The sequence below is a fragment of the Colobus angolensis genome, unplaced genomic scaffold (assembly GCF_000951035.1).
Source record: "Colobus angolensis palliatus isolate OR3802 unplaced genomic scaffold, Cang.pa_1.0 Scaffold15, whole genome shotgun sequence".
Taxonomy (NCBI): domain Eukaryota; kingdom Metazoa; phylum Chordata; class Mammalia; order Primates; family Cercopithecidae; genus Colobus; species Colobus angolensis.
The window spans coordinates 11643673-11671633 of record NW_012114599.1 but is presented as its reverse complement, the minus strand read 5'-3'; positions in this window follow the sequence as shown (position 1 = coordinate 11671633).

Sequence of the window (27961 nt, the reverse complement as noted above, 5' to 3'; positions counted from 1 at the left end):
CAATATGGGGAGTGGTAATTCATGGAACACATGCACACTCGCACACATATAATTAAATGCCTACTACATACCAAGCACTGGACAGACAAGTGTGTTTTTCATTCATTATCTTGTTTCATTTTCATGAAGATACCATGAGGTAGGATATATATATATATATATATATATATATATTTTGAGATAGAGACTCGCTCTGTTGCCCAGGCAGGAGTGCAGTGGTGCGATCTCTGCTCACTCCAAGCTCCGTCCCCTGGCTTCACGCCATTCTCCTGCCTCAGCCTCCCATGTAGCTGGAACTACAGGCACCCACCACCACGCCCAGCTAATTTTTTTTTTGTATTTTTAGTAGAGACGGGGTTTCACCGTGTTAGCCAGGATGGTCTCAATCTCCTGACCTCGTGATCCACCCATCTCGGCCTCCCAAAGTGCTGGGATTACAGGTAGGATATTTTTTTAAATCATCATTTTATAAATGAAAAAACGGTATCATTGTCACTGCTTTACAGATGATGCTCCCTGTGATTCAGGGATTTACCCATGGCCCTAAAGCTCATCAGATGTCACTAGCATCAAATCCTTTGCTCTTGATGATTGCCTAAGCAGGTTCATGCAAGGTAGTTAGGGTCCTTCCATGCCAGGTAGAGACTTTGATCTTCATCCTGTTGGCAATGGGACACCATCAACATGTTTCCAATAGGGCAGTGAAGCACTCCGGCTAAGTTTTAAAATATAATGATATGGCAGGAATGTGAAGGAAGGGCTAGAACAAGAAGACACAAGAGACAGGAAAAGGAATTAAGAGGGCATGAAAATAGTCTAGGCAAGAAATAGCAAGGACCTGAAACAAGGAAGGGGTGATAGAGCAGCAAAGATGGATTTGAGAGACAATTCAGAAATAAAATGGAAAGGACAGAGGAGCCCTGGGGCAGGAATTACCCGAGCTCTTTGTTACAAGCCACAGAACCTATGTATTCAAGTCAGTTTTAGAAGAAAATGAACTTGCTAAGTGATCTGAGGGAATGTATAGAGTCTTTGGGAGAGCCAGAGAATCAGTTTTGGAAGTGTCAGGGTTAAAAGAAGGGCCGGAATTACATGGAACTGCTTTTGATGGAGACCCTGCTGCTGCCTTCACTGGGCTTTGGAAGTGGTGCCCAGGTATGCATTTCCTTCTGCAGTTATAACAAATTTACACACACTTAGGAGATGAAAACAATACCATATATTCTCTTACAGTTCTGGAGGGCAGAAGTTCAAAATGGGCCTTGCTGGGCTAAAATCAAGGTGTGGCAGGGCTGCTTTCCTTTCTAGACGTTCTAGGGGAGTGTGATTTTCCTTGCCTTTTCCAGCTTCTGGAGGCCCCCTGCATCCTTGGCTCATGGCCCCTCCTCCATCTTCACAGCCAGCAGTGTGGCTTCAAATCTTTCTCTCTTACTTCTGCTTTCATTACCGTGTCTCTTCCTCTCCCTCTGCTTCCATCATCACATCACCTTCTCTGACTCTGAACCTCCTACCTCATCCCTTATAAGAACCCTTGTGATTACATTGAGCTCACCCAGATAATCCAAGACCATCTCTCCATCTCAAGATCCTTAACTTGGACCCATCTGCAAAATCCCCTCTGCCATGTGAGTTAATGCATTCATATTCAGGTTCCAACAATTGAGACATTGACATCTTTGGGAGCTCATTATTCTTCCACACAGTACTGTAGCTTATCTCTCAAACTCTGGTCTCAGGGACCTCCTTGAAGGACCTCACCCCTCTTTGTCTCTGAAATGCTGGCTGTCACTGCTGCATCCACCCTCACCAGAATGTCTGCAGCCCAGGCCTGCTGCTTCATGTCCATAGATTCCAAATCAGAGTCTTACATGGTAGTATGTGATCAGGGTGTCTGGATCGTACGCCCAAACCTCAGCTGCAAGAGTGGCCCAGAGAACAAGTTTTGACTTCTTCCTTAGGAGCAAGCAGGCTCATGATGCTGGAAGGTGGCTGGGGCGGGGTAGTGGGTAGGTGTTCAAAAGTTGATAGGGGCCAGGCACAGTGGCTCATGCCTGTAACCCCAACACTTTAGGAGGCTGAGGCAGGAGGGTTACTTGAGCCCAGCAGTTCAAGACTAGCCTGCACAACAGAGTGAGACCACATCTCTACAAAAGAACTAAAAAAAAAAAAAATAGCCAAGCATGGTGGCACACCTGTAGTCCCAGCTTACTCCTGAGGCTGAGGCAGGAGGATCACTTGAGCCTAGGAGGTTGAGACTCCAGTAAGCTACGATCTCAACACTGCACTCCAGCCTGGGTGACAGAGTGAGATTCCATCTCAAGAAACAAAACAAAAGTTAATAGGTGGCCAAAAGCATGACAAATAGCTGCAAAACCCAGCCAAACCTCAGGTCATACCATGAGTTCTGTTGCCAGTTCCACACTTAGGAGGAATGTAAGCAAACTGGAGCCAGGACAGAGATGGCAGGAATGATGCAGGAGCCTGACATTGTGAGTCCAGGGTGTTCATAGACTGGAGGACATAAGGACAGTTTTAAAAGACACATGATTGAGGTTTCCTAATGAGCGAGAGCTTGCACGTGGAAGAGAACTTGGACCTGTCTTGTGTGTCTCCAGCGTTCAACATTAGGACTCTGTAGAGGGTGACATGGTAACAGGGTGCTTCATTTCTCAGTTGCATGATCTAAAGGCCGATGGGTTGCTCCAACAGGCAAGAAGCTTGCTGCCATTTAAAGTATTGAGGCAGAAGCAGGATGACATGTTGGGGCACAAAGAGGGGAGTCAAATAGCAGAGGAGATTGCAACAGATGGCTTCTAAGTTTATTATTCTGTTCTTATCCAGTAACCAGGTTATTGGTGGGGAAGGTACTAAGGGCCAAATCACAACTTCACGTGAAAGTAACTATTTTTTAATTTTATTTTTGAGATGGAGTCTCACTGTGTCACCCAGGCTGGAGTGCAGTGGCGCAATCTTGGCTCACTGCAACCTCCAACTTCCGGGATCAAGAGATTCTGCTGCCTCAGTCTCCCAAGTAGCTAGAATTACAGGCATCTACCACCACATCCAGCTAATTTTTTGTATTTTTAATAGAGACAGAGTTTACTATGTTGGCCAGTCTGGTCTTGAACTCCTGACCTCAGGTGATGCACCCACCTTGGCCTCCCAAAATGCTGGGATTATAGGCGTGAGCCACCGTGCCCAGCCCAAAAGTAGCATTTTTAAGGAGAAAACACTTGATGCATTCTTTTAAATCTTGCCTTTTATTTTCTGATTCCTATTCTTTCCTCTTTTTTTAAACAGTAAGTAACATTTTTAAACACTGTAGTTTGTTCCCACTCTGACTCTGGAGTCTGGTTTTTCTCTCGGGCCTGCTGCTGTGTTGGAAGACTTGACATGCCTTTTGTGTTCTGTAATGTCTTCATCTGAACAACAGGCCTGTAAAGACTGATCCCCAGTGATTATGCCAAATGTTTTTGGAGAGAAGTGGATGAATTTATACAGCAACTAAGTATTCAAATCTGCCTTCCTTTTCTATATATACAGTTCTCTGTCTGCATTCCAACTGTTGGCACAGAAGCCCTGGTCCACTGCCCTGGTTTATCACCTTCACACAGAGATGGGGGTTGCAGGCGTAGGGGCTGCACATCGGGGCCACACATCAGGGCCATGTTGACCTGCTTCTTTCCAAATGGCTCCAAGGGTTATGCGTTTACATACACCCACAGAATGCGTTTGGGAAGGTTACTTTTCAATACTGTGAATCTAATGCACAGAATGACACACGTTTTTAAGTTAAAAGTCAAGATGTTTTTGCTTGGATTTAACCTAACCTTCTTTTGTTTTAATCCAAACTCCATGTTGCTTGATATGATACAGACTTCCTGAGTGACCCAGGCATCATTAGTAACAGACACTTTGGCCTTTTTATCCTTTTTTTTTTTTTCCTGTAAAAAGGGAAAAGCAATTTCTGTTCATCTGTGAAGTACCATAATGAATAGATTTGCAGATTAGATGATACAATTTTTGAAACTACCATGGATCTCATGTTCAAAGGACAGTGTGTGGGTGTGTGTGTGTGGGGGGGGATGATGGTGAGGATAGGGAGTGGGGGTATGGCAAGCTTCAAGAATTTTTAAAATATTCTTAGTGTTTTGTTAACCTTCTCTTACCAACCTTCACATCAAATGTTTGAAAATCACGTGGTATACTTATAGGCGTTTGTTTTGTTTTTCTTTATTCTTAGAAAGCATTCTTTCTGGATTGTTTTGTTTTAGTCCTGAGTAGGTAACTATGCTGCATGAGGATAAAGTGGTTTTTCATGAGCAGGTGTTGCAATCAAATACAATTCTCAACAAAAGATGCTCTGACAGATATTCACAACATGAGTAATCCAGCCTGCGTGATGATTAGCTAGAAATGCTAAGCGGCAGTTTCCATAAATGACTATAATTAGTCATCTTTTAACACAGCTAAGCCAACTCACAGTGCCTCTTCTTAGAAGTTCTCTAGAATCTATAAATATAATGTTCAGCATTTCCCCAACATCATGTTCAGTCTGAGGCTCCCTGCAATGTGTCCTCTTCTTTGCTTTTCCTTCCTCACTCCCCACTCCTTTTCTCCTTCCTTCACTCATCCCTCCCCTGCAGACTGTCCTGCCAAGGCACTGCTTTTCACCCTCAATTCTTCTCTCTTTCCCATTAAAAGAAAATAAGTTTGCATCTGATTCTCCCCGAGTCCCATGGCTAGCGTTCCACAAACCCATGTCCTTTTTCTTAAAGACTCCATATAGGACATCCCAGCTGTCCCTGCTCCCCATTCCTGCTGGGATCCGCTGGGAATCCAGGCGGTCAATGGCTAGCTGGGATGGGAGAAGGGTGTGGGAACTACACCGGATGTTCCTTTCCTATGATGCCTATACTCTAGTGGGGGAAGGGTAAGGCTGGGCAAGGGGTGGAGAATGGATAGAGGGACCAGCTGGTCAGGAGGCCTAGATCCCAGCAGAGCATTAACCCCATACCTCTGATCCCTCATCCAGGACAGTAAGGATGGCTGGGCAAGTGGCCTGAGCTCTTATAATGCACCTGCTACATATAATGCATCCAGATCTGCGGCAAGACAGCCACGACAGCCATTCCCATCCCCAATTACATGCATGTTCAAAATACTTAAAGGCTGAATGTTAAAAGAGAGAGGATAAAACTACTGAGCATTTGAAGTAGAGCCTGGAGCAGTAAAACAACAAGTTTCTGAAACTTAAGGAGGTAGAATGGGAACTTTTTCCACCATGCCCTCTGTTTACTGACCCCAGCTCTCCAGCCACTGTACTCCCTTCCCTAACCCCACCACCTCCATCGGACTCCCTGAGTCTGAAGGCACAGGATGATTAAAAGGAGCCTTCATTCCTGCGACTCTACTCTCTTCTCCTCAAAGAAGTGACAGGCAAGGTAGGGCATTCTCATTGTCTCAACAATATAATTTGCACATGCCCTGGCCCTGTGACTCCCTCACAGTGCAAGAGTGTCGTCTCCTCCTCCCTACCTAGCCTGGCATGCTTTCATTCTTTTCACTTGCTCTCCTCCCAACCCTACACACACACACACACACACTCAGACACCTTCCATCCCTGCAGGCTACATGTCAGAGGCAGTCACCGGGCTTGGAAAACAACAAGTTTCTGAAATTTAAGGAGGTAGAATGGGAACTTTTTCCACCATGCCCTCTGTTTACTGACCCCAGCTCTCCAGCCACTGTACTCCCTTCCCCAACCCCACCACCTCCATCGGACTCCCTGAGTCTGAAGGCACAGGATGGTTAAAAGGAGCCTTCATTCCTGCGACTCTACTCTCTTCTCCTCAAAGAAGTGACAGGCAAGGTAGGGCATTCTCATTGTCTCAACAGTATAATTTGCACATGCCCTGGCCCTGTGCCCTTCAGTAGTGATGTCTTTCCTCCCTGAAGTCCCCTGGGATTCTCCTTTGTCACTAACTGGCTTCCTTTCCTGGCATGGAGCACCTGACCTTGTTCTACTTGTCTCTTTTACTGGCAAACTATATCTGCCAAGTTGGCTGGCTTTTGCCTTAGGGGTCAGGAGAGGGAGCAATCAGACCAGAAGAGGGACAGGAGCATCAGCCACCTAAAGAAGGAATGGTAGCAACAATGAGACTGTTTAATCTTTCTAATTGCCAATACCTTCAATACAGTATCTGATATTCATTCAGTAGTTATCAAGGGTCACTTCTGTGCAGCCACTGTTCTGGATTCTGGGAATACAGAGGGAAAAGGACAAAGTGCCTGACCTCATCTAGCTTTCATTCTAATGGAGTAGCAAGGCAATAGACATATAAACACATAAACGTATACTAGAAAGCCAACTAGTCAAGAGCATGCTTATCGTTGTTTTTTTGGTTACCCAGAATCTGAACCTCCATCTTATGTCTGAGATTCCCTACCTCATAGAATCTGGTGGATAAGCAGAGCCCATGGTCCATTATATAGCAATAAAAAATGCCTGATAGTGGTTTTATTAGCCTCCCTTGTAGAAGGAGCCAAGGCCTGTGGCCAAGGCTCCACCAGCCAGACACACTGGCCCACAATCTGAGTTAGGAACCAATGACTCAAGGACAAAGAGACTGCAGAAAGCCCTCATAGGTGATGGCAGCAGCTGCAGAAGGATGGGGATTCCAGGGGTGCTAGTGACAGCGGGTTGCAGCAGTGTTAGTGTCTGGGACAGTAGCATTGGTGACATAACCAGTGGCAGCTAGGGCAGCAGAGATCCCACCAGTTGGTGCAATGCGTGCACTTTTCTTGGCTATAAACCACTAAACCTTCCCAAACATTCCTGGAGCTGTCAAAGTCTACAAATACATCCTTCTTCTACTTAAACCCACCAGAGTTTCCTGTGCTCTCATCTAAGAACTGAACACAAATAGTAACAAGTACTCAATCAAAAGCAAAGCCAAACAGAGGGATGGAGAGTGATGACAGGCTACCTTAGGTAGGTGGCCAAACTCAGCCTCTCCGTGGATATGGCTTTTAAGTCTCTCCAGAAAGCCGGAGAGCGAGGTGACCTGAAGACTGAGGGAAAGAACTCCAGAGAGAGGACACAGTGCAAAGGCTGGGCGGTGACAAGCTGAAGGGCTGACGAATACCAAGAAGGCCAGTGTGGCCCGAGCTGAGACAGAAGCTAAGTCAGAAGGACAAGCCAGGACCACAGCCAGTGAGGCTGGTTAGATCGTCGTGTGGAGTCGGAGTGTCATGCTGCATGTGAGGGTAGCCCCAGCTGATTTTAAGCAAGGCGACTGGTAGTTGAAAAGATCACCCCAGCTGCTGTCAGGAGAATCGTCTGTAGCAGGATAGGAGTGGAAGCAGAAAGATCAGAGACTCTTGCAGAGGTCCGGGAGCCAGTAGTATGGCTCTGATCTCCCTAGGTCGAGGGCGTTTGAGTAGTGGTGGTGGGAAGAAGAAAGATGAGGGAAGGTGGAGCTGAGAAGCCTTGCTGTGGGTTAGATATGGGGTGTGAAGGAAAGAGACGGTTCAGGACTGAGCCGTTTTCTGAGACGGGGAAGATGAAGAGAAAGGCAAGCTGGCGGGAGGAGAAGTCAGGATCAAGAGTTTAGCTTTAGATCTAGTGAGTGGGAAACACTGAGGTGGAGTGGAGACAGACTCTGCAGGGGGATGTAAGGACCTGGATGAGTTGGGGGCGAGGTGGGCGCTGGAACTAAATGTGTGGGATTCCTCAGGACAGGGACGAAATGTATAGCCATGAAAGTCAATATGCTCACTCAGACGAGAGTGTGGTTTGAGAAGGGGGCTCAGGACAGAGTGCTGGGGAACCGGGAATGAAGAGATCACAATGAGGAAGAGAATCCAGCTAGGGAACTGCAGGGCGGGAGGAAGAACACAGACTGCGGCATCTTGGAAGCCAAGGAAAGAAAACAGGGGCCTTGGCAATGACCCTGTGGACTTCCAGAGGATGCTTGTATCAAGCAGGTAAAGGGACTGGGCTCCCAGAGGCTGGGCCACCCCATTTCAGTGCATGGCCCGGTGCCTCTTTAGAAGAGGAAGCCCCCGGATTCCAGAACATGCTGGCTCCACCCAAGGCAGACAGCAGTGAGGCCACACACTATTCCCGGCCCCCTTCTCTCTGAAAAGAGCCCTTTGTAACTTCTTTGAGAAGGAAACACCTCCGTCAGGGGAGGAACATTATTTGCTTCCTGTTAGAACAGACTTTTACTTAGGATCAAGCTCCGTGCCAGCCCCATCCCCACAGGGAGCAATAAGGGAAAGAGGAGGGAGGGGGCTGCAGATACTCACTTGTGGGGGCTGGTTTCGCAGGAACGGCTCTGCAGAGCTTGAAGAGGGGTGGGCCGCAGGCCTACAGCTACAATCTCTCTCAGCTAGAGACCCCCCTCCCTCCTCTGCCAGTCTGTCCTCCCCAGGTTCTCTTTGAAAGGCCTCGGAGGTAAGGAGAAGGCTGGTCAGCCTGGACACTTAGTGGTTGGTTTAACACTTTCATGCCTGCCAGCCCTTTCCCAAGAAGACTACAGCCAGTCATTCATTCATTGAAAAACCCTTTGCCAAGCACTTACTCTGTGCTAGGTCTGTGCCCAGCATGGGGACGCAGTATTAGAAAAAAAAAAAAAAAATCAGACATCCCCCATCCCCACTGAGCTTGCAGTCTAATGGGATAAATTAAACAAATCACGCAAACACCTCTACAGCCACAAATGTGATAAGGCTCTAAGTGAATATCGCACATGATTGTGGCCCTGCTGAAGGCCAGGCAGAGGTTCCTTCCTGAGGAAGGACTTCTCTGAATCTCCAGAGGCCAACAGAATCTGTAACAGGAGGAGAGAGGGTCAGGGTTCTAGAATCTGCCCATTATGCTTTTAAAAGCTGACCCATCTCTGTTATGCCATGGCTGCGATGTTTTAGGTCCCCAAAGCCCAGAGCACATCGTGGAGCATGGAAGTGCGTTACCGAGAAGCCAAAGCTGGCCCTGGGGCTGCTGGTGTGGAGGCGTGTTCCGCTCTTGGGGCAGCAGCAACAGGTGCTGTGAGAGGCTGAGAGCTGTGGACGCAGAAATGGCAATACTGGACATCGTCAGCAAATATTTGGGAGGCTTTTGTTAAAAGAAGAGCGGAATAAATATCTATGTCTCTCTTAAAACCCAAAGGAAAGCTCCCAGATAGGCTTCTTTAGGGCTATGACCATCTCTGCAGCTTCACTACACTGAGTTCAGTCTGTAGAGCATCTGTAACCCTAGACATGTGCATCCACAACCTCCATGCACACACACAAGGACACTCCCACAGAGGACAGGCAGTGCGGACAGTTAGGGGAGGATGGTGGAGGCCACTTCGATTCACTTCAGTGCTTTGGATTCAAGTGTTTTTCTGTTTCATTTTCTGGGTAGCTGATTATTAAGCTAAACACTCCTTTTACGGTTGAAAATACATTAGTTCCTTTTCTTGCATGAATCTAATTCACCAAAGCCTATTAAAGTGCTTTTGGACCAATGAGGAAATTTAATGCTCAAGTATTTTATTCTGAATTCCAGTTTTCCTCGTGTTATGATTTTACCAATAAGAGGTTGGGTTGATTGTATGGTAAAGATTAAAAAAGGCATATTTGGAAAGAACATGACAATTCTCAAGGTATTTATACTACTTTACCGTATTTGATCCTTGCAACTGCCATGTCAGTTACGCAAGAAATATTTCAGTTTTACAAATGAGAAAACTTCTGTCCTGAGACATTAAGTGATGTACTCAAAGGTCACATAATAATTTGTTTTGTTTTTATCTTCCCCACCATACTCCTCTATACCACCTTCAGGACTCTGGAAGTCAGATATATGTGAGTTTTTTGTCAATTAAACTCATAGTTATCTTAATATTCATCTCTTGCTAAAATTAAGGTGCAGAAATAAAATCTGTCTAATAGACAAATCCATTGTTTGTCTGGATAATCAAATTTTACTATATTTTGTTTTAATCCTGAGAATGAAATTTTACAAATAGCTCAGGAGATTTTCCCTAGAGTTCCAAATAAAATGTCTGTGGATCATTTACACATTCTGCTTAATCACATGACAGTTCCAAATTTTTAATTTCAACCCTTCATTACAATGAAAATTTTTGCTTTTTTTTTTTTCACCTGCTCTTTGTTTTTCAATGGCTAAGGAAAGGAGAGGGGTGTGGGAAAATCTGTCTCTTTTGACAATCACCAGCGCCATCTACTGTCAAGAAATAAAATCGTGACGCATGGTTACGTCAATGAACATTAGGGCTTAATGAGGGAAAGACAATTTTATACCCCAGTACTTACTGATAAATATAGGTTCATGTACACATATTTTTATCTTATATTATTGTATTCTATAAGCAGCTTATAGGGAGAATAAAATGAACTTAATATATAATCATTTATGTAATTCTTTAGAGCATTAACTTTGGAAGAGGATAAAAATGGAGTGAATTTCAGCTAAACCACGTAAGAGCCACGTGATTTCTCTTACCCTCAGCCTTTTCATCTGCAAAATATGAACAATTATACTGAGAAGGTTGTTTTGTTGATTAAATAATATATGTAAAGTTTACCCCAAAGCTAGCAGATCAAGGCCTCTATTGTTATATGACATTTATGGAGCACACGCTAGATATCAGCCTCTGCTGGTGGCTTGCTTCATAGCAATCCTGTGAGCTGGAGAGGCTCTGAGCTAGCAAGTACTGTGTCCAAGAGACGCATTTTTAAGTCCAATTTTCCATCTGATTTCAAAGTTGTTATCGTTTCTGCTGTCTCACAGAGCATGGCTATGAATCCCCTTCTGATACATATCTGTGAATGTTCACTTTAGGCCCGCTGGTGAAGATCTGCTTTTCATATATTTATGTGGGCTCCAGCCTTTGTGGTCTGATGTGTGTAGCTCACTGTAGGGATGTGCCAAGTTTGCCTAACCATGCTATATTTAAGAAAGTAACCTCAGGAAGACTCAAAGGATTTTACATACAACCCTGATCATAACCCAAGATGAAAAGGATGATAAACCTTTTCATCTTGGGTTGTGATTTACAGCCCTCACAGCATTTTATACAGAATTCTCTGTTACTGTTACCTACCATGTCATCATAGTTTTGTTTCTTCTTTTCTTTTCTTTCTTTCTTTCTGTTTTTTTTTTGACAAAGCTGTCTCTCTTTCTGGAATAGAATTCCTTGAGGGCACAAGTCGTGCTTGATAAATGAATGAATGGATGAATGAAAAGTGATTATGTGTTATTTTCCCAGTATGAAGAGATGAGGCCCTCACAAGGCCTTTGAAGACAAGGACCGTAAATTCTCCCTATGCCAGCACGTAGTGATTATCCATTTGAGATTTACTGACTACAGTTGAATCAAGTTGACTAAAAGTTGCCCTCGAGATACTTCTTTAAAGACAACCCACTTTAGAGTACCAGTCTTTCCCCTAAACTAAATCCAAAGAGCATTTTTAAAATTCAAATTTCTTCTCTAGAGAATTTAAGATTTTCTTGAGATTCAACAATAGTAACACTTATAAACAGATAAAATGTATATATAAGTCACAAAATTGTATTGCTAAAGTGGCTTTTATTTTTATTTGAGATGGAGTCTCACTCTTTCTCCCAGGCTGGAGTGCAGTGGCACGATCTCAGCTCACTGCAACTTCCATCTCCTGGGTTCAAGCAACTCTCCTGCTTCAGCCTCCTGAGTAGCTGAGATTACAGGCACCACCACGCCATGCTAATTTTTGTTATTTTTAGTAGAGATGGGGTTTTGCCACATTGGCCAGGCTGGTCTCGAACTCCTGACTTCAAGCGATCCACTCACCTCAGTTTCCCAAAGTGCTGGGATTATAGGTGTGAGCCACACTGTGTGTGGCCTTAAAGTTGCTTTTTAAACCAAGGGTGCTGGTTGGGTATGGTGGCTCACACATGTAATCCCAGCTCTTTGGGAGGCCAGAGGCTGAGCAGGAGGACCACTTGAGCTCAAGAGTCTGAGGCTGCAGTGATGAGCTACCAGCTTGAGCTATGATCAAGTCACTGTACTCCAGCCTGGGTAACAGAGTGAGACCCCCCATCTCTAAAAACACAAAACGCAACGAAACAAAAATACCTGGGAGTGCTATGTCCCTCTTATGTCCCTCATCTGAAAAAGCAAACAAACAAAAAAACAAACCTCACAGAAGTGTTTTGAGTATTAAATAAACTAACATATATAGAACACCTAGCGTAGTGCTTACTCACCTCATTCTTTCACTCAAAAATATATTTCCAGAGCTCCTGCTATGTGCCACATAGACAATGTTCTAGCCACTAATGGAGTGACAGCAAACGAGAGACAAAATCCTACCCTCATGAAACTTACATGGGGGTTGCAGGAGGCGTGGAATGGCAGGCCAGAAATTCAATGAGTAAGCAAATGAACAGTGCTACAGGGAAAAGTTAAAAAAAAAGGCAGGAGAGCAGGAGTGCCAGGAGGTGCTGGTTTGGATAGAGCAGTCATTAAGGGCCTCACTGAGCAGTAATTCTTGAGCACAAAGCAGATGAACTGAGAATGTACTGTAGGGATGCCTGGACAAAAGCATCTCAGACAGAAAGGACAGGAAACAGATCCCCTGGGATGGAAATATGCTTGACTCAATAAAAGCCAAGAGGGGTCCCTTCGCACCTCTACTCCCACACCTGAGCCCTTTGGTTTTCTTAATGGTGGCTCCCGTGATTATATTGATTTTAGGTGCGTAAGTATTGGCCATGCCTGCACATAGATGGAGAGACCTCATTGATAAAAACCTGCTCCTTGCAGTTTTTTTTTTCTTTATGCTTCAAATGCATAAAGAAAAGTAGCTAAGATGAAGTTCTCTGTGGAAGACTATTTCTGTTCATGACTATTTGATTTACAATGTTGTAAAAGGTGACTGGGTTTCCAGGCTAGACCACAGGACCCTCCCTAATGTCTCACGTAGATGGCACGTGGGGCACTTGTAATAGAATACAGTGGAAGACAACCCTGTTACCACTGTGTAGCATGATGTTCTAAATTCTATTCCAGCTCTGACATTCCATATTTCTATGATATATAAAAGGAGCAAAGGGAAAATCCATTACCTGCAGTAGAAGTTGAATGGGCCTTTGTGGGTTGACCTGGAGACCCAACACACACTTATAACATTCTGTTTGAAGAAAAATGAGTTCTGGGTTTCAAGTGCTACACTTACAGACGTTCAGAACATAGACCATTTATGAATTGGAGACTTCCTGTGGTAGGTGAGAGTGTCCCTGGTGGCAACGGGCAGGAAGAGATTAAAGAGCAAAGCCCAGAACTACTGTAGCTGGAGGCTTAATGAAGGAAACACTGATCATGACGGACAACCCAGACACAGTCCTCGGAGAGCCGCCAGCCACCACATTGCACGGCTAGTGCCCGGTACAGCATTCAGGCACACTGCGAGTCATGGAGTGCCCTGCACAACCTTCTGTAGAAGTCAACTGATAGAGCCCTCTAAAGAAAGGACCCGAAAAAATGTCAATGTACTTTTCTTTTTACGTTCTTGGGGGTACATTTTCTTCCCCCTCATCATCTGTCTCTTGTATTGTTACAGTAGAAATGCAAAGTGGAAAAAAATTGTATTTTGGCTGACAGTTATTCAGGATAGGATAGGATGTTGTAGCAAAACACTAAACTTGAAAACTAGGCATTATTCAGAGAGAAAAAGCTCTTCCAAATGCTTTGATCTCCTGCTTTAATATATGAGAATCCAGACAGGACCACAAAAGTCTATATAGGAAATAAAAAGAGGTGAGAGGAAAGTCTATTTAGTCCCAGGAAGGTGTAGGAAAGAGAAAGAAGCCGACGAGGCAGGTGAGACCACAAGTTTCTCCTTCATATCCCCCACTCCTGCAACCTTGGGGTGTGGTGGGAGCGGGAGGAGGTTGGGTGTTTCAGAAACATTCAGCCAGGTAAAAGAACATTTAGTAAAGGTGTGCTTGTCTCAGGATGAGGGAGCATAAATCCATACAGGTCAGCGCTATCAACGGATGTCCTGCAGAACCCTTTTAGCCTGCACTGTCTGATAAGTTGGAAATTGAGAGTAACTGTTCAGACACTTTTATGGCAATTTGACGTTGTTGCAACATCCAAGCATGTGGTCTATGGAGCTATCCCATGAAACAGGGAGGAGGCGTGTTCACCTGCTGTCACACCTGAGTCCCAGCAGGCGTGAGCTGTGTGCTAGACGTGGGAGGGAGAACGAGCGGTCAACGAGAAGCCAACAATGCATAAAATTTTCAGAAAATCAGCATTTGGGTATTTTAACTTGCTATTTTCATTATCATTTTATTTTTTAATCAAGCCTATTATTTAATTTATAGCTAATGTTGTTAACTAAATTAAAGAAGTTAAATTTGTACTATTTCTTACCCTAATTAATAAGTAGTGAAATAAGCTTTTCCAGGCTGTATTTTTTTAAGAAATCGATCACAATTTCTGATTCAAGAAATACATGATTATTGTAGAAAATTTGGAAAATATAAAAAATGCCAGTTTCCTAGAATCTAACAATACACTTGCCAAATGCTGTTTTCTATACATAGATATATATGTCCTGTAAAGGACATTCAATAAAGTGTGCTGAATGTGGCAGTAGTGATAAACCAGATGATAACAATGGAAGTGATTCCAAAGAAACAAAAATCAAAGGTCCTCATATAGTTTTAGTCTGAAGTATAATCTCTATAAATTTTGTAACCAGATTGAAGATGAAGTGCTAAAATTATAGTGTTGGTTGCAGAGAAGTACTGGCTAAAAATGCAATAAAACCATCTGAACTTAAGTGGCATTTACAGGTGAGAAATGTTTTAGAAGTTTAAAGTCAAAGCAATTATTTGAAAAAAAGAATATTGAGTCAGCGAACTAACAGAAGCAAATGCTGAGAATTTCTCATTTAAACATCAGTGCTTTGCTGCTACATGTAAATGAATACATCAGGTTAGTCACACTACCAACTGTATACATAATTGCTAAGAAGGCAGTGAAAAATTGCATCAAAAATGTTTGCTTGGAAATTTCAGATGAATCTGTAGCCAAAAAGGTAACTCTAGTACCACTTACCCCTTTGGTTTTTTTTTTTTTTTTTTTTTTTTTGAGACGGAGTCTCGCTCTGTCGCCCAGGCTGGAGAGCGGTGGTGCGATCTCACTGCAAGCTCCACCTCCCGGGTTCACGTCCATTCTCCTGCCTCAGCCTCCCTAGTAGCTGGGACTACAGGCGCCCGCCACCTCGCCCGGCTAGTTTTTTTGTATTTTTTAGTAGAGACGGGGTTTCACCGTGTTAGCCAGGATGGTCTCGATCTCCTGACCTCGTGATCCGCCCGTCTCGGCCTCCCAAAGTGCTGGGATTACAGGCTTGAGCCACTGCGCCCAGCCTTTTTTTTTTTTAGACAGAGTCTCGCTCTTGTCACCCAGGCTGGAGTGCAGTGGCATGATCTCAGCTCACTGCAACCTCTGCCTCCTGGGTTCAAGCGATTCTCCTGTCTCAGCCTCCTGAGTAGCCTGGATTACAGGTGTGCACCACCACACCCAGCTAATTTTTGTGTTTTTAGTAGAGACGGGGTTTCACCATTTGGGTCAGGCTGGTCTCAAACTCCTGACCTAGTGATCCACCCGCCTTGGCCTCCCAAAATGCTGGGATTACAGGCGTGAGCCACCGAACCCAGCCTCTAGTACCACTTTCTAATGACTCCATAACCTGACATGTTCAGGAAGTGGCTAATGATCTAAGAGACCAACTCAAGAACAAACGAAGCCAGTCAAGTAGTTTTCTTTTTGAGAGGAAAGAGGGTGCAATTACTGATTAAACTAGGACAGCAGGCATAAATCCGCACAGTTCAGGCAAACCATGAAGAATGATCAATCTATTCAAGAACCTCAAACTCAGTACATGGCACAGAAGTAAACTCATCAACTTTGTTTCAAACCTCATCTTTCTCCTATATTCTCTATAGTATTTACTAATGTCACCATCCACCTAGGTATGCAAGCCAGAAACCTGAAAGCAGTCTCTGACATGTTCTTTCTACCCCTTAATCCCCATATCCTCATCCTACTCCTTCAACTTGGCCTCATTAATATTTCTTGGATGTATTTGTCTCTCTATATTCCTACCCTTACTGCTCTGGTACAGGCTCTCACCTTTCTAACTGGTCTATAATGCTAACAAAGTGTTGTCTGTTTCAACTTGATGAACACACACATATTGCCAACTTGGTATAAAGGAAAAATTGTGTTTAACAACTTAATCACTATGAAACACAGCTAGCTCTGAACCATATACAACTGGGAAGGACTATATTATAAGTAACTATAATGAAGAGATTAAGTTTCATGTATGAATATGGTCTGGTGGTATAGTTCCAATGACAGGAAAACATCGTGGAATGGTTACCCAGCTTAAGGAGTTTGTGCCAGTGACTGTTACTTAATTTCTAGTTTTCTTCATTGAGAAAAGCCTGTTAAAAACTTTCTACAAGTCAGCTGAACTACCCAGTGTGCTTAGTGACATAGTAAAAACTGAATGACCTCACAGCCAATACGTTCAATTCAAATCATTTTCTTTATTATGTGTTAATATGGATACTGATCCAAATAATAACAATCGTTTCTTGATGAGGTGGGATGGTCATTGAAGGGAAACATTCTATCAAGTCAAGAATGTTTGAACTATGAAATGAAGTCATAGTTATGTTTCTGCAAGATAAGAAACGAATTTAGTCCTAACTTTTGCAGATATGAAACGGACAGTCAGACTTGCTTACTTGTTTGATGTCTTCAATATTTTTAATGATCATGGCACTTCCATGCAAGGAAGGGAAGCAGTACGTTCTTCAAAGGTAGACAAGATCAAAGGGCAAACACGAAAGTTAGGAGCTTGGAATCAGAGTTTCTGCATATTGGAATGACAATAGTTACCATACAGTTACCGTAATAATCTCATTATAGCACACCTAAGGAAAGTAATTGTCATACATCTTATGCATTTTATAGAATGTTTTCATATATCCATTCAAAAGAGTTATACACAGGAAATTCATGTATGTAAAATCTATTTCTTTTATTAAATGATAGTTGAAATATTCCACTGTAACAAGCAAATACTAGAACTTTTTTTTTTCTTTTCTTTTCTTTTCTTTTTCTCTTTTTTTTTTTGAGATGGGGTCTCTGTCACCCAGGCTGGAGTGCAATGGTGCCATCTCGGCTCCCTGCAACCTCCCCCTCCCAGTCAAGCAATTCTCCTGCCTCAGGCTCCCAAGTAGCTGGGATTACAGGCACCCACCACCATGCCCAGCTAATTTTTGTATTTTTAGTAGAGATGGGGTTTCACTACGTTGGTCAGACTGGTCTCAAACTCCTGACCTCAGGTGATCCACCCGCCTTGGCCTCCCAAAGTGCTGGGATTACAGGCATGAGCCACCACACCTGGCCCATTTTTAAATTAATTTTGATTAATGTTTAATATTCAAAATGTCAGCAGAAGGTACATATAATTCATAAATAAATATGCATATACTGGCAATGTGGGCCCTAGTAGTTTGCTGATTGGGGTGTACTGTCATCAAAATTTGGAGTCTGTTAATTTAGAAGACAGAAATATCAGAATATTTTAGCTGATGTGATTAAAAATTTGATTTCATTATTTAATTTCCCCTGAATTGAGTCCTTCTGATTATGTTCTTCCATATGTCTATATGAAAAGAGAATGTTGAAGATACAGACTTTGAATCACAGTTCCAGACTGATGATCCTGCTTTCTCATGATAAATTAAGAGGTTTCTGATTACAACTTACTTTGCCATGTACTTAAGTACAGAAAATTGTAAAGAGTCCAGTCCATTTTTTCTCACTAAGAAGAGTAGTTGACGGAGGTGTTGACCTCCATCTCCTGCACTTGGTCTCTAGCCTGAGTTGGTCTCTCAGACTCTGATGAGTCTGAAGCCTTACCTATGGGGAATCTTGGTCAGGAACGCTCCAGCAAAGCACCTGCCACTGACGGACTTCTTCTGAACCAGCAGTTCTCAGATTGTATTTTTATCCCACCCCATCCCCGCTGCATAGTTCTGCTTTAGTCCAGTTTACATTTTCAGCTTTGGCATAAGATTTCCTTCTAAGAACAGTTGGAAGCTAGTGCCTTGGTTTGCTGCAACCATTTGCATCTGCTGTCAATGCTGAGCTATCTGGTTTCATCTAATATTACCTGTAAACCTACCAAGACACGTCTTTTCTCAGATGGGCGTGTGTCTTTACTAGACTTTATTTGTCTACCTCCACATCAGCCTGAGGTGCTCCCTGCCCCGCAACCTCCCCTCAGCATCTCAGAATTCCTGGAATCCCTCTGGCAACACTTTTGTCAGTTTCTGCCTGTGGCCACCTTAAAGCCAGAGCTCTCCATTGTGTGTGCCTTCTGTAGACTCCAGCACAGCTCTTTCTACATAGAAATACATAGTTACTTTCAGTAGCAAACACCACAATTACTTTTGCACCAACTGAATAGCTTTCAACTCCCCTAAAGGCTGCCTCCAACCTCCTCCTCCTACCCTCACTGTTCAAACTCTCTCTGCTCCTCTCCATTCTCCCTGGATCACCCTATGATACAACAACTGAAAGGTTAATGCCTGCCCTGGCAGGGGACTAGAGACCCTTCCTAGCCCTACTGCCTTGCAAATCACTCCTGCTGCTTAAATAGCATTGAGAGAGGCATAAGATTAAGGTAATTAACATTTGCTGAACCCTCTAAGGCAAGGAATTATGGAGGGGAAGCCTTTTGACACCACCTGGGCATGCTCTGGGCTTTTCTACATGGATCTTCCTCTGTGGAGGAAGAAACTAAATAGCTTTTCTTGTAGTTTCATGATTTGATGATCTTTTTGTCTGCCATATACATAAAGAGATGAATATATTTTTCTTCTTTCAGGGGCCAGTAGATAATGCCCTCTTCACAGGAGTCTCATACTTGTTGGAAAAATTCTCAATAGGGCCACTAGAGCAGGTGAGTCTCTGAGGGTCGGGGAGGGTGGTGGTGGATCTTAGCTGGTGCCAAGACCGTCTGGAAAGGGCACACAGATCAAGGAGACAGGATCATGTGCTCCCTTGTGAAGGAGTGGAGGTGACATTAGGAAGTGGGGGAAGGAAAAGAGGAGAAAGGAGAGCAGCACAGGAGGTGGCAGAATGTGGAATGTAACTCCCTGAGACTTCTCATATAACTCCCTGAGACTTCTCTGTAACATCATTAGCTTTGTGAGATGATTAAGAGAAAGACCAGTTACAGAAATTTCTGAGGAGTCCAAGTTTCCAGATTGAAGGGAGGTGAAACAATATTTGTGAATGCAGGAGTCCAGCAGAGTCCCAATAGAAAGTTTCCCAAATCCCCAAATGGCAGGGGAGGTCTCCTCTGGCATCTAGGTTCCACAGTTAATCACTTTAAGTCGGTTTTCATGTCTAAATAAATATAACTTGCTTGCTTTACTCATTTTTAAATTTGGGAGGAGATTGTACCAAGTACCTTTTGGTCCTCCTCAACTCAAGACATCATGATTCCTTTGATGCTCCAAATTACAGGTTCTCAAAGTCTGGTCTTTGAAAGCTCTCCAAGTGATCTATGGGTTGCTCAAATGCAATGGGAAGGTTTTGTTAGAAGAGGATTTTCTACTAGAGATTTGAATTCTCCATAAAAGGGTACAGAAATAGATATTTGAAAATTATAACCACAAAGATGGTCACATGCTAGGCAAACACTTCAAATGGTGTGGTGTGTGCATGTTCTGTGGTTGCAAGCAGAAGCTTCGAGGTAGGTGGTCCAAGAGATTCCTTCAGCATGGTTCACAGTCTGAAGTCTCATTTACGATGAAGTTAAGCCAAACTCTTATAGGGCCATTAAAAAATCAAAGCAGGCCGGGCCCGGTGGCTCGTACTTCTAATCCCAGCACTGTGGGAGACCGAGGTAGGTGGATCACTTGTGGTCAGGAGTTCGAGATCAGCCTGGTCAACACAGTGAAACCCCATCTCTACTAAAGATACAAAAATTAGCCGGGCATGGTGGTGTGTGCCTGTATTCCCAGCTGCTCGGGAGGCTGAGGCAGGAGAATCGCTGAACCCAGGAGGCAGAGGATGCAGTGAGCCGAGATTGTACCACTGCACACCAGCCTGGGTGACAGAACGAGACTCTCCATCTCAAAAACAAAAAGCAACAACAACAACAAAAAGAAATCAAACCACTTTGTTTGAGAATCTTTAAAACAGGTCTTTGTAACTGATACTTCAACTGGGAAAACATCCTGACCCTAAACCTTTGCAATTTCATTTCTGACCATAGTGAAGGGATGTCTTCGTCACATCACCCTCATATCCAATTTTATTTCTAGTAATATAAACAACTACTCAGCTTTTAAGTTTAATGCTGAGTCATATTTTAGAGGATGGTTTGGAAAGAGATTGGCTAGGAAATCCTTCGCAAGAAAGGGTTTTTGTTTGTTTGTTTGTTTTGTTGTTGTTTTGGTTTTTTGTTGCTTTTTTTCAGACAGGATCTTGCTGTCACCCAAGCTGGAGTGAAATGGCATGATATCAGCTCATTGCAGCCTCGACTTCCCAGGCTCAAGCAATCCCCCCACCTCAGCCTCCCAAGTATCTGGGACTACAGATGTATGCTACCACGCCCAGCTAATTTTTGTATTTTTTAAAGAGATGGGGTTTTGCCATGTTGCCAGGCTCATCTTGAACTCCTGGACTCAAGCGACCCACCCACCTTGGCCTCCCAAAATGCTGAGATTACAGGTATGAGCACTGTGCCCAGCCAGAAATGGTCTTTTGATCTTTACTGCAGCACCTATTTTCCAACTTTAATATAAACAATGCTGCTCCATCCATTGGTTCAAAACTATGGCAAGAATGGAGATCATTCAAATGTCAAGAATTTGGAAGTGGTATAATTGCATGTAATCTCCCCAAATCATAATAAAACAGACATAGAAACTAGAATGATGAAAGAACATTGATGTCACCTTCAACAAAACTGGGTGAAAAGGAATTCTCACAACTCTAGAATATGGGTGGGTGAACCAAAATATGAGACAGCAGCAGGAGCGCAGAGAGCAAAGAAAGTCCAGAAATATTGTATGAACCACAGCATCTATAAATTGCCAACAAAACCTGTCCCTCAAAGGCGGAGACCATATATTGTGTGAGAATCTATGTGAGCAAACTGGAAAACATTCCGGGAGAAAGGCTCCCATGTGATGGGGAAAGATGGATGGACTGTGCCGTTGTCAACTTGGTCTGATAATGTGCTAGGCTGGAGAACAACCCCAAGCACGCCCACGTTCAATTCCCTGGAAACTGCAACAGGGATTCAGCAGATGTGATTAAGTTAAGGACTTTGAGATGATAGATATCCTGGATTATCCAGATGGGCTTGATATCATCACAAGGGTCCTTATAGTAGAGAACCAGGAGGATCAGAATCAGAAAGTGGATGTGACTACAGAAACAGAAGCGGATGCACTTTGCAGGTGGAGGAAGGGGGCTTGAATCAAGAATGTAGTTAGTCTCTAGAAGATGGAAAAGGCAAGAAATGGATTCTCTCCCAGAGTCTCCAGAGGGAGTCCAACCCTGCCAATACCTTGATTTTGGCCCAGTGAAGCCCATTTTGAACTTCTAATTTCCAGAACTGTAAAAGCTAATACATTTCCTTTTTAAAATTTTTTTGAAACGGAGTCTCGCACTGTCTCCCACGCTGGAGTGTCATGGCGTGATCTGGGCTCACTGCAACCTCCGCCTCCCAGATTCACACAATTCTCCTGCCTCAGCTTCCCAAGTAGCTGGGCTTACAGGCGCACACCACCACACCTGGCTAATTTCTTTCTTTCTTTTTTTTTTTTTTTTCTGTATTTTTGTATTTTTAGTAGACGGGATTTCACTATGTTGGCCAGACTAGTCTCGAACTTCTGACCACGTGATCTGCCCGCCTCAGCCTCCCAAAGTGATATATTTGCATTTTTAAGCCACTAAGTCTGTGTGTTGTTACAGCAGTAATAGAAAACTTATACAGATGGAAACTATATCTCCCAGAACCGTCTTTCCTGTGTGTTCTGTCAGAGTTGGCCAGAAGAAGAATTTAGATGAGACTGAGGAAGTGAGAGTGAAGCAGGAGCCATTCCTCTTTGGAGCACTTTGTGATGAGATAAGATGTCCCACAGGGTTCAGGCCAACTTCACTGTCTGCCTCTGTGCCTAATTCTGCTTCCAGACCGCTGGTCCTGCTGACCCACAGCACCCCAGGCCTCCCTGCAGGTACTTGGGAGGTTTTTTGGTTTTTTGTTTGTTTGTTTGTTTTCTATTAGGGAGTATGCTGCTATGGACAGTCTTGAACCTGGAGAATTTTTCAAGAGATTTTCTAGGGTATATACCTAGGAGTCGAATTGCTAGGGTTTTGTGTATGCATGGTAGGCATTTTATCACATCGATATTAGACCATGGCTGCACCAAGGCAACAGCTTTCCTTAGACCTCTGGGCAAGCTCCCTTCACAGTGCCACTTTAGCACTGAATATTTGTTTCCCAGATTCAATTGCATTCTCCAACCTGTGCTCCCACAGAGGATTAGCTAGATGATATCAGTATTTCTCAAAGTGATGATATCAATTCATTTTGCAATGACTGAGAGTTTCTATTATTCCATAGCCTCAACAATACCTGATATTGACTAATTCTTAATTTTGACCAATCTGTAAACTATGTGCTGATATCTCCTTGTGGCTTTAATTTGCATTTCCCTGATAACCAGTGAAGTTGGGCATCTCTTAATACTTTTAGTGACCTTCTGGATTTTCTTGTTTGTGAAGTGCTTGCAATTTTGGCCCATTTTCCTACTGGGCTATCTGCCTTTTAAAAATTTGATTTATAGTTCTTTATCTAGTCTGGATATTAGTCCTTTATCAATTATACATATTGCAAAGATCTTATCCCAGTGTGTGGCTTGCCTTTTCATTCTCTTTAAAAAGTCCCAGCCAGGTGCAGTGGCTCATGCCTATAATTCCAGCATTTTGGGAGGCCAACATTGGAGGATCGCTTGAGTCCAGGAGTTCAAGACCAGCCTAGGCAACATAGGGAAACCCCATCTCTACGGAAAAAAAAGGCAAAAATTAGCCAGGTGTGGTGGCACATGTCTGTAGCACCAGCTATTCGGGAGGCTGAGGTGAGAGGATTTATTGAGCCTGGGAGGTGGAGGCTGCAGTGAGCCATGATCATGCCACTGCACTCTAGCCTGGGCAACAGAGTGAGACCTTGTCTCAAAAACAAACAAACAAAAAACCTCCCTAATATCAGTGTGATCAAATGCTTACCATGCATACACAAAACCCCAGCAATTCTACTCCTAGGTATATACCCTAGAAAATCTCTTGAAAAATTCTCCAGGTGCAAGACGGTCCATAGCAGCATTGTCCCTAACAGGAAAAAAGAAACAAACAAAAAACCGAAAAACCTAAATGTCCATCAACATAAGAGATAAGAGTATGTAATTGTTCATACAAGGCACTAACCTTTACACACGTGCATCCACATGGGGGAGTCTCAAGGTTACCTATGGGGAGAGGAGGGGATGTGAGATGGGAAGGGTGCACAGGGATGCTGGCAACATTCTATTTTTTAAACCTAAAAGGTGTTTGCACAGCTATTCACTGTGTTTATTCTTCTTTGAAATGTGCGTATATTTTATATATGCATTGTCATATTATCTATGTTTCTAATAAAACATTTTAATAGGTACTATTCTCCTAACAATCCTATTTGTCATCTTGGTTTAAGGGAGTGGAATGGAAGATTCTGCATACTTTTGGGGAGCAGTTCCCATATCACATGGGCTGTGTGTTAAAAATTCAGACTGCCAGCACCTACCCAGGCTACAGAATCAGAATGTCCAGGGTGGGTCTGAGGCAGCGGTGTCCAGGGGCCCTCAGGGGTGCTGTGGTCATTTTTTTCCCCGGGTCGTTTTCTATCTAAGTTTCTATTGGGCCATCCCAGAGCACCCAGCCCTCTGCAGATCCGCCAGCGTCAGTGGCTTCCTACTGCCCTCTTGTGGCCAATTTTTCTACCCAAACTGGGCAGAGTCTGACAGCCAAGCACAAGAGAGTAGACAGAATTGTGTTCTGAGATCAGAGGTCTGTCTGGATTTGGTGGTGGCTCCGAGGACCCGCATAGTTGAGCTAGATGCCAAAACATGACACCTAGAACCCACTGGCTTGTCTGTTATTTTTGCTGAAGTCCTATGAATCCATAAACCCCTCCTGGCTGCTCCAAACCCTCATGGTGCTTGGTCCCCTTTCTCTGGGTTCGCCTCCCCACCCACACCTGTCATGCACACACACCTTCCCTACCTTATCTGGTCTTCATTTCTGCCTGAACAAATATCTATGGTCTAACCAGACCCCTGGTCCTGGTCTCTGCTGGACGATCTTATTCTGTCTTTCGGTTCCACAAGACCAGGGCTGTTGTGAGACAGATGAACGCTTGAAACCAGGACCCAGTTGGACACGCTCAGTGCCTACTGCTTTCCCACCCCTGTTCTCCTTTCTATTCCATTTCACTTTCTCTTCCTCGGTCTGTCAGGGTTTCTGATCCTGACAATGAGCTTGAAATGGTCAGGTTTACTCAGGAAAAAAAGAGGAAATTGGTATCACTCAAAGAAAAGCCTAGATCAGTTCTCAGGGACAGATTCCAAGTATGTAGAGTCCCCACTCACTCGCCTTACCTCTGTCCACAGCTCAGACACTGTGTGAATCCTAAATTTAGACCCTTCTATAACATTTGGCTGCTGACCTCCAGAAAGGCTTCTCCCCAGAAAGTCATAACCCACCCAAGGGAAGGCCGTGCAGTATAATGATTAAAAATATTAATTTGGAATGATAATTTCATTGGAATCTCTGCTTGCTTGTATGTGGGTGGGTTTGGGCCACTTATTTTTATATCTCTAAACCTCAACTTCCTTATCTGTAAAATGGGCTAATAATATTTAACTCACAGATCATTGTGATTATCAAATGATACATTGCATTTTTTAAAGGCTTATGACATTTCATAACTAGGAAGCACTTAACAGACACTCATTCTTCATTATGAAGTCCAGACTTTCTAGGACTCAAAGGACTCTATCTCAGGGGTGGAATCATCTGGAGCCCTGGCAGCATCGGTTGCCCAAGTCTCCTTTCTGAACAGCCAGGTCCCTGGGAATTCTCTAGGGAATGAAACTGGACTTCATGCAAACTTCATTCTTCTTTGAACTGCACCATGATTCTGGCCTAGAGGCTCTGACCTCCCGCCCAGAGATCACACTGCCTCTCCTCAGTCTCATCCTGTCAATCAAGTTGGCTACAGGACCTGCTCAGTCAAGAGCGTGTACCCCACTTTCTCTTCTATTCTCCTGCTGGCTTCCTCTCCTCCACCACCCCCTTCCTCTCACTTACTTTCAGCTGCCAAGAATAAGATACTGTTTTACCCACATCCATCTACTGTCACTCAGTCTGGGGACTGGGACTTCCTGAATCAGCACAACATTTTCTAATTACGTGGCCCATAGTTGCATGCTTCAAATGTAGTGGTTGAATTCCTCAAAGAAACTCTTCAGGAGGAAGGAAGGGTGTGGCAGATTATGCCACCCCAAAATATGCCACTTTGACATGTTAAAAAACAAAAACAAAAACAAACAAACAAAAAAAACTTCAGCAGAATTACATTTAAGGGAGTTTAATTGAGCAATGAGCAATTCGCAAATCAGGCAGCCAATTCAGAGAGACTCCAGGAGTGCCTCGCGGTCAGAACAAATTTATAGACGAAAAAAGTAAAGTGACATATAGAAATAGGAAGTGAGGCACAGAAACAGCCGGACTGGTTACAGCTCAGCGTTTGCCTTATTTAAACACAATTTGAACACTCAGCAGTGTATGAGAGGTTGAAGTATGGCTGCTGGGATTAGCCAAGACTCACCGACTGTTACAGGCACATACTCCTAGTTAGGTTTTCAATCTCGTCTACCAATTAAGCTAGGTCACAGTTCATCCACAAGGACTCAAATATAGAAGTACGGAGTCCTTCTCAGGCCATATTTAGTTTGCTTTAACAGACATAAGGATTATACTGAGCTGATGATAATTAAGAATCGGACAGAAGAAAAACTCTGCTCTCCTTTTTTCTACCAGGAAGGGCAGGACAGTTCTTAGTCACCTGAGACTACCCTAGATCCTAGATCCCACACGCTAGACCAGAGGAACAAACTTGACCAACCAGCCCTTATCGTCCATGAGTTTCCCATTTATCTTCCCACAACTTTCTCCCCCATGAAGTCCAGAGTGCTTTTCCTTTCTCTTGTCACTTCTCTACAGAAGTATTGGTTTTTTGGTTAAGATGTTATATAAGCCCAAGTTCTAACCATCCCTTTGAGTTACTCATCTTTGGGTACTTCCATGTGTATGTGTGACACATGCTAATAAACTTCTGTTTGTGTTTCTCTGGTGAAAGTGCTTTTGTTAGTCTAATTCACAGGGCCTCAGTGGGAGAACCTAAGATGGCTAGAGGGATAAGATTTGCTTTCCTCCCCTATAAAAGTAACCCAGGGGTGGGTAGGAGGAAGAGGCAGATAGTGCTGTTAGGAAGTTCTCTGTGCGCAAGTTCAGCATCCCTAGAAGGCTTCTACTCCTACCCTCAATCCTGCTTTGTGTATTCAATACTTTCTTCCTCCTGTCCTCCCAAGTATCTGTGTGAGGTTACCTCCTACTTGAAGGTAGGAACCCTGGGCTACTGACATGGCCCATTCCTACAGATGACAGCATTGATTAGAATTTACACTCAAAGCAAATTTTGTCTGATTTATTGGAGAAGTTTCCTTAAATCCTCCTTCTGTTCTATGTTCTCTAGGCCATAGAGCCTGAAGTGTCATTGAGGGTACTGTGAGCAATCTTGCCTTGCAGTTAACCACTTAATAAACTATTTATTCATAATTAGATGTTGGGGGAAAAGGATAACTTCGCAGTAATCATAAAGCCTGGTTTACAGCCCCAGCTCCACAGTCATTGGCTATGTGATCTTTGTAAGTCATTTTCCCTTCCCTGGGTTCCCCATCTGCCAAATGCAAAAGCTGGGCTGGATGGGATAAGAGCCGCCTTCCAGCTCCGATGTTTCAATATCAGGTTTGCCAGCACACAAGAAACTCAGATTTGCACTGCCCTTCTGAGAAGCTCCAGTCCAGTCATTCAGAGAGTCTGCTTTATCCCTCAGTACAACTTCAAGGGTAGGTTCTTGACTTATCTAAAACATAGATACCAGAGGGTGACTTACTTGAGGTCATAAAGTAAATCAGTGTCAGAGGCCAAAACAGCAACTCAGCTTTTCCAACCAGCTTTCTTCCATCAAGACAGCCTGAGGAGAAAACAACCTTCAATGCCACCCCTATACGGGATAAGTTTGTATCCATGCAAAACTCCCTTTAACTGATATTTTAACTTTCAAAATTGTGTGTATGTAAACATGTAGCCCATCACCATTCAAAACTCTCCTTTAACTGGTGCGAAAGAGCATTGGGAAATTGTGATGAAACTGTATCTGTCAGCTTTTTATTCCTATTTAAAAAATGAAAAACAAGGCAAAAAAAAAAAAACAAAAAAACCTAGAAACTGCAGTTTAGATATACAGCCCACACACTGAGCAGGCCCTCATGGCACTGATTCAGTGTGAGGTGGTTAGTACTTGGCAGCTCTTCATTTTAGAAGCTGCATGCATTATACACAAAGCTTGCTGGCACAAGAATCAACACTGGCTCAGCCCCTAGTATCAAATCCTCAAAGGCCACTCAGACCCCCAGAAGGGAAAAACCCTGAAAGCCAATGTTTTTTCCCAAGGCAACACTATCTTATCT